The sequence below is a fragment of the Antedon bifida genome, chromosome 3 (assembly GCF_963402885.1).
Source record: "Antedon bifida chromosome 3, ecAntBifi1.1, whole genome shotgun sequence".
NCBI classification, from domain to species: Eukaryota; Metazoa; Echinodermata; class Crinoidea; order Comatulida; family Antedonidae; genus Antedon; species Antedon bifida.
Genome location: NC_136228.1, coordinates 8,162,618 through 8,169,743, shown reverse-complemented (window position 1 = coordinate 8,169,743; position 7,126 = coordinate 8,162,618).

The following is a 7,126-nucleotide window of genomic DNA, read 5'->3' as shown; positions in this document are numbered from 1 at the left end:
ATTATTTTTTTTTTACCAATTAAGCCAGGCTGTAGTTGTGTGTTTTAAGTTATACATTATCATTCCAGTGGATGAAATAATTATTCAATAAATATTCAATGTACTGTAATATTAAAACTTGTCCTTTCAAAAACTGTTATTATTGACATTTATACACATCATCAAATGTAATGTTTATTTCTGGGAACCTAGGTGTTAATAAATGAAACTGAAAAAAATATATTTGGAATAAAAATGTGTTTATTATAAACATATAATATAAACATTAGCACCATGTCAATTAATATTTCTTGTTATACTAGTACAGTATACTTATTTGTCAAATAATTTCATTAATTCACACAACAATCTCAAAAGTAGAAAAAGTTAAAATTCTATTGTTTAGTTTCTTACTCAACAAAGTAAGTGAGTAAGTCTTTTTGTACACCATAGTATTATCATGAATGTTGTGAATTTCATTACTAACTATTTTCAATAAACACAAAAAGCAGAAAATACGATAAAACTAATATAATTGGAGAGGCATCGTTTTATTAGTTGCAATTTTCCAAGCAAGACAATGACGTCACTGCAGAAAGGGGAATTCCCATACTCACCACCTTCACTTAACGCCTGAATAGTTGCATTGTGTGTTCACTTGTTGGGGTATGAAATGAAGAGCTATATTGTGTAGTCGTTTTTTGATAACTGAGAGCTATCAGTGTGTATCATCCTCGTATATAATTGTTTCTTAGTTGTAATAAAGATCACATTATTATAACACATCTAGCATGTTATTATAATATATAAATTTATAGGTACCAAAACTAATATTTTTATTTAAAAAATAATTCGATAAGTATTTTAATAACACTGAAACAACATTCCTAATAAAACAAATGATATGTAGTACTACTAAATCAATGTCTAATTGCATAGGACTATGTGTACAGTATTATGATCAGTGTAGTCAGAATTTGATAACTGAGCACGCATCTTTTAATATCTACCTCATCAATAATTAGCATTGATATCATATATCACATTGTTGGATATGATCAGTGTAGTCATAATTTGATAACTGAGCACGCATCTTTTAATATCTACCTCATCAATAAGTAATATTAATAATCTATATCACATTGTTCGATATGATCAGTGTAGTCATAATTTGATAACTGAGCATGCATCTTTTAATATCTACCTTATCAATGACTATTAATAATATCCTATATCACAATGTTGGATATGATCAGTGTAGTCAGAATTTGATAACTGAGCACGCATCTTTTAATATCTACCTCATCAATAATTATTATTAATAATCTATATCACATTGTTCGATATGATCAGTGTAGTCGTAATTTGATAACTGAGCACGCATCTTTTAATATCTACATCATCAATAATTATTATTAATAATCTATATCACATTGTTCGATAATTATTATTAATAATCTATATCACATTGTTCGATATGATCAGTGTAGTCATAATTTGATAACTGAGCACGCATCTTTTAATATCTACCTCACCAATAATTATTATTAATAATCTATATCACATTGTTGGATATGATCAGTGTAGTCATAATTTGATAACTGAGCACGCATCTTTTAATATCTACCTCACCAATAATTATTATTAATACTCTACATCACATTGTTGGATATGATCAGTGTAGTCATAATTTGATAACTGAGCACGCATCTTTTAATATCTACCTCATCAATAATTATTATTAATATCTTATATCACATTGTTGGATATGATCAGTGTAGTCAGAATTTGATAACTGAGCACGCATCTTTCAATATCTACATCATCAATAATTATTATTAATACTCTACATGACATTGTTGGATATGATCAGTGTAGTCATAATTTGATAACTGAGCACGCATCTTTTAATATCTACCTCATCAATAATTAGCATTGATATCATATATCACATTGTTGGATATGATCAGTGTAGTCATAATTTGATAACTGAGCACGCATCTTTTAATATCTACCTCATCAATAATTAATATTAATAATTTATATCACATTGTTCGATATGATCAGTGTAGTCAGAATTTGATAACTGAGCACGCATCTTTTAATATCTACCTCATCAATAATTATTATTAATAATCTATATCACATTGTTCGATATGATCAGTGTAGTCAGAATTTGATAACTGAGCACGCATCTTTTAATATCTACCTCACCAATAATTATTATTAATAATCTATATCACATTGTTGGATATGATCAGTGTAGTCATAATTTGATAACTGAGCACGCATCTTTTAATATCTACCTCATCATTAATTATTATTAATACTCTACATCACATTGTTGGATATGATCAGTGCAGTCATAATTTGATAACTGAGCACGCATCTTTTAATATCTATACCTCACCAATAATTATTATTAATATCATATATCACATTGTTAGATGTGATCAGTGTAGTCAGAATTTGATAACTGAGCACGCATCTTTTAATATCTACCTCACCAATAATTATTATTAATAATCTATATCACATTGTTCGATATGATCAGTGTAGTCAGAATTTGATAACTGAGCACGCATCTTTTAATATCTACCTCATCAATAAGTATTATTAATATCTTATATCACATTGTTGGATATGATCAGTGTAGTCAGAATTTGATAACTGAGCACGCATCTTTCAATATCTACATCATCAATAATTATTATTAATACTCTACATGACATTGTTGGATATGATCAGTGTAGTCATAATTTGATAACTGAGCACGCATCTTTTAATATCTACCTCATCAATAATTATTATTAATACTCTACATGACATTGTTGGATATGATCAGTGTAGTCAGAATTTGATAACTGAGCACGCATCTTTTAATATCTACCTCACCAATAATTATTATTAATAATCTATATCACATTGTTGGATATGATCAGTGTAGTCATAATTTGATAACTGAGCACGCATCTTTTAATATCTACCTCATCAATAATTATTATTAATACTCTACATCACATTGTTGGATATGATCAGTGTAGTCATAATTTGATAACTGAGCACGCATCTTTTAATATCTATACCTCACCAATAATTATTATTAATATCATATATCACATTGTTAGATGTGATCAGTGTAGTCAGAATTTGATAACTGAGCACGCATCTTTTAATATCTACCTCACCAATAATTATTATTAATAATCTATATCACATTGTTCGATATGATCAGTGTAGTCAGAATTTGATAACTGAGCACGCATCTTTTAATATCTACCTCATCAATAATTATTATTAATATCTTATATCACATTGTTGGATATGATCAGTGTAGTCATAATTTGATAACTGAGCACGCATCTTTCAATATCTACATCATCAATAATTATTATTAATACTCTACATGACATTGTTGGATATGATCAGTGTAGTCATAATTTGATAACTGAGCACGCATCTTTTAATATCTACTTCATCAATAATTAATATTAATATCATATATCACATTGTTAGATGTGATCAGTGTAGTCAGAATATGATAACTGAGCACGCATCTTTAAATATCTACCTCACCAATAATTATTATTAATAATCTATATCACATTGTTGGATATGATCAGTGTAGTCATAATTTGATAACTGAGCACGCATCTTTAAATATCTACCTCACCAATAATTATTATTAATAATCTATATCACATTGTTGGATATGATCAGTGTAGTCATAATTTGATAACTGAGCACGCATCTTTTAATATCTACCTCATCAATAATTATTATTAATACTCTACATCACATTGTTGGATATGATCAGTGTAGTCATAATTTGATAACTGAGCACGCATCTTTTAATATCTATACCTCACCAATAATTATTATTAATATCATATATCACATTGTTAGATGTGATCAGTGTAGTCAGAATTTGATAACTGAGCACGCATCTTTTAATATCTACCTCACCAATAATTATTATTAATAATCTATATCACATTGTTCGATATGATCAGTGTAGTCAGAATTTGATAACTGAGCACGCATCTTTTAATATCTACCTCATCAATAATTATTATTAATATCTTATATCACATTGTTGGATATGATCAGTGTAGTCATAATTTGATAACTGAGCACGCATCTTTCAATATCTACATCATCAATAATTATTATTAATACTCTACATGACATTGTTGGATATGATCAGTGTAGTCATAATTTGATAACTGAGCACGCATCTTTTAATATCTACTTCATCAATAATTAATATTAATATCATATATCACATTGTTAGATGTGATCAGTGTAGTCAGAATATGATAACTGAGCACGCATCTTTTAATATCGACCTCATCAATAATTATTATTAATATCTTATATCACATTGTTGGATATGATCAGTGTAGTCATAATTTGATAACTGAGCACACATCTTTAAATATCTACCTCATCAATAATTATTATTAACAATCTATATCACATTGTTGGATATAATCAGTGTAGTCATAATTTGATAACTGAGCACGCATCTTTAAATATCTACCTCATCAATAATTATTATTAATAATATATATCACATTGTTGGATATGATCTGTGTAATCATAATTTGATATAACGCATCTTTTAATATCTACCTAATCAATAATAATGATTAATACTTAATGTTGGATATGATCAGTGTGATTTTGTTAAATTTACTGTATACGAGAGATCGAGTCGATGGGTTTTGAAAATGTGTTATTCTTTTGTTCCTAATCACCCTATTGATTTGTATCCGTTTGCTGTTTAAATTTATACTTTTAAGAACGCATCGTTTATGATGAACGTGTGCCGTTGTAAAAATAAAAATATTCCATATCTTTTTATGTTTCATATGTATTGTAGGGGCTATCATGAGACATGCTTTGGCTTCTATTGAAGGTCCCAGTTCTTCTTAACAGAATAAATGTGCAGTGAATGAATAATGTGTGTTTTAACATCGATCTATACAGACCGTAATAATACTCTTCCAGAAATGATATGTTGCTATAATAGGCCTATGACGAATTTCCATTACATTAATAATTCAATTAAAAAGGAAATGTGTCAGAAATACTAAAGAATCCAGTAATCTTATTGATTAATAATTAGTTGTACCATTTCTGATGAACGAACAGAAAACTAAACTTGCAGCCAATCAAAAAGCTGCTGTACTGTATAAGTAGGGAATTTTAAGTAGGAGTTGTTTGTCATTGGTCTCGGCTAATCAGTTATTGCCATTTGACTATGATAGGCATCTTTATTACCTATAACTATGGGTAGACCAAACAATATTAAAATATAATGACTTCTTTCACTTTTTACAAGCTTCTGACCTAGTTTGTGTTTTAAAATGATTTTGGATAAATTGACAGATTTTACCATGTGTAACTTAATGCAAACTTTAAACAAAAATCCCACAAACATCATTCAAACCACTTAATATTGATTATACCACTGCTAGAACTATAAAAGAGGACAATTTATGAAATAATTTTATTGAAATAGCTCTAAGTTTGACTTTTTAGGGTGAAAAATGTCAATTTTGAATAAATTGACAGATTTTACCATGTAAACTGTGCAAACTTTAAAAAAACACCCCACAAATATCATCCAAACCACTTAATATTGATTATACCACTGCTAGAACTATAAAAGAGGACAATTTATGAAATAATTTTATTGAAATAGCTCTAGGTTTGATTTTTTAGGGTGAAAAATGTCAATTTTGGATAAATTTACAGATTTTACCAAGTAAACTGAATAAACTTAATGCAAACTTAAAAAAAACACCCCACAAACATCATTCAAACCACTTAATATTGATTATATCACTACTAGAACTGTAAAAGAAGAACATTTTTTAAATCAATTTATTGAAATAGCTCTAAGTTTGACTTTTTAGGGTGAAAAATGTCAATTTTGGATAGATTTACAAATTTTACCATTTAAACTGCGTAAACTTAATGCAAACTTTAAAAAAACACCCCACAAACATCATCCAAACCACTTAATATTGATTATACCACTGCTAGAACTATAAAAGAGGACAATTTATGAAATAATTTTATTGAAATAGCTCTGAGGTTTGATTTTTTAGGGTGAAAAATGTCAATTTTGGATAAATAGATAGATTTTACCATGTAAACTGCGCAAACGTAATGCAAACTTTAAAAAATACCCCACAAACATCATTCAAACAATTGAATACTGATTATACTACTACTAGAACTATAAAAGAAGACAATTTATGAAATAATTTTATTGAAATAGCTCTAGGTTTGACTTTTTTGGAGTGAAAATGTAATTTTTGGATAAATTGACAGATTTTACCATGTAAACTGTGCAAACTTTAAAAAAACACCCCACAAACATCATCCAAACCACTTAATATTGATTATACCACTGCTAGAACTATAAAAGAGGACAATTTATGAAATAATTTTATTGAAATAGCTCTAAGTTTGATTTTTTAGGGTGAAAAATGTCAATTTTGGATAAATTTACAGATTTTACCATTTAAACTGCGTAAACTTAATGCAAACTTAAAAAAAACACCCCACAAACATCATTCAAACCACTTAATATTGATTATATCACTACTAGAACTATAAAATAAGACAATTTATGAAATCATTTTATTAAAATAGCTCTAGGTTTGACTTTTTTTGGATAAAAAATGTCAATTTTTGATAAATTGACATATTTTACCATAAATTGCATATACTTTAATGCAAACTTTAAAAAAAACACCCCACAAACATCATTCAAACCACTTAATATTGATTATATCATTACTAGAACTATAAAAGAAGACAATTTTTGAAATCACTTTATTGAAATAGCTCTAAGTTTGATTTTTTTAGAGTGAAAAATGACACTTTTGGATAAATTAACAGATTTTACTATGTAAACTTAATGCAAACTTTATAAAAACACCCCACAAACATCGTCCAAACCACTTAATATTGATTATCACTACTAAAACTATAAAAGAAGACAACTTATGAAATAATTTTATTAAAATAGGTCAAAGTTTGACCTTTTGGGATAAATTGACAGATTTTAAAGTGTAAACTTTACAATGCAAAAAAGGCCATCTGCAAACATCCTTCAAACCACTTAATA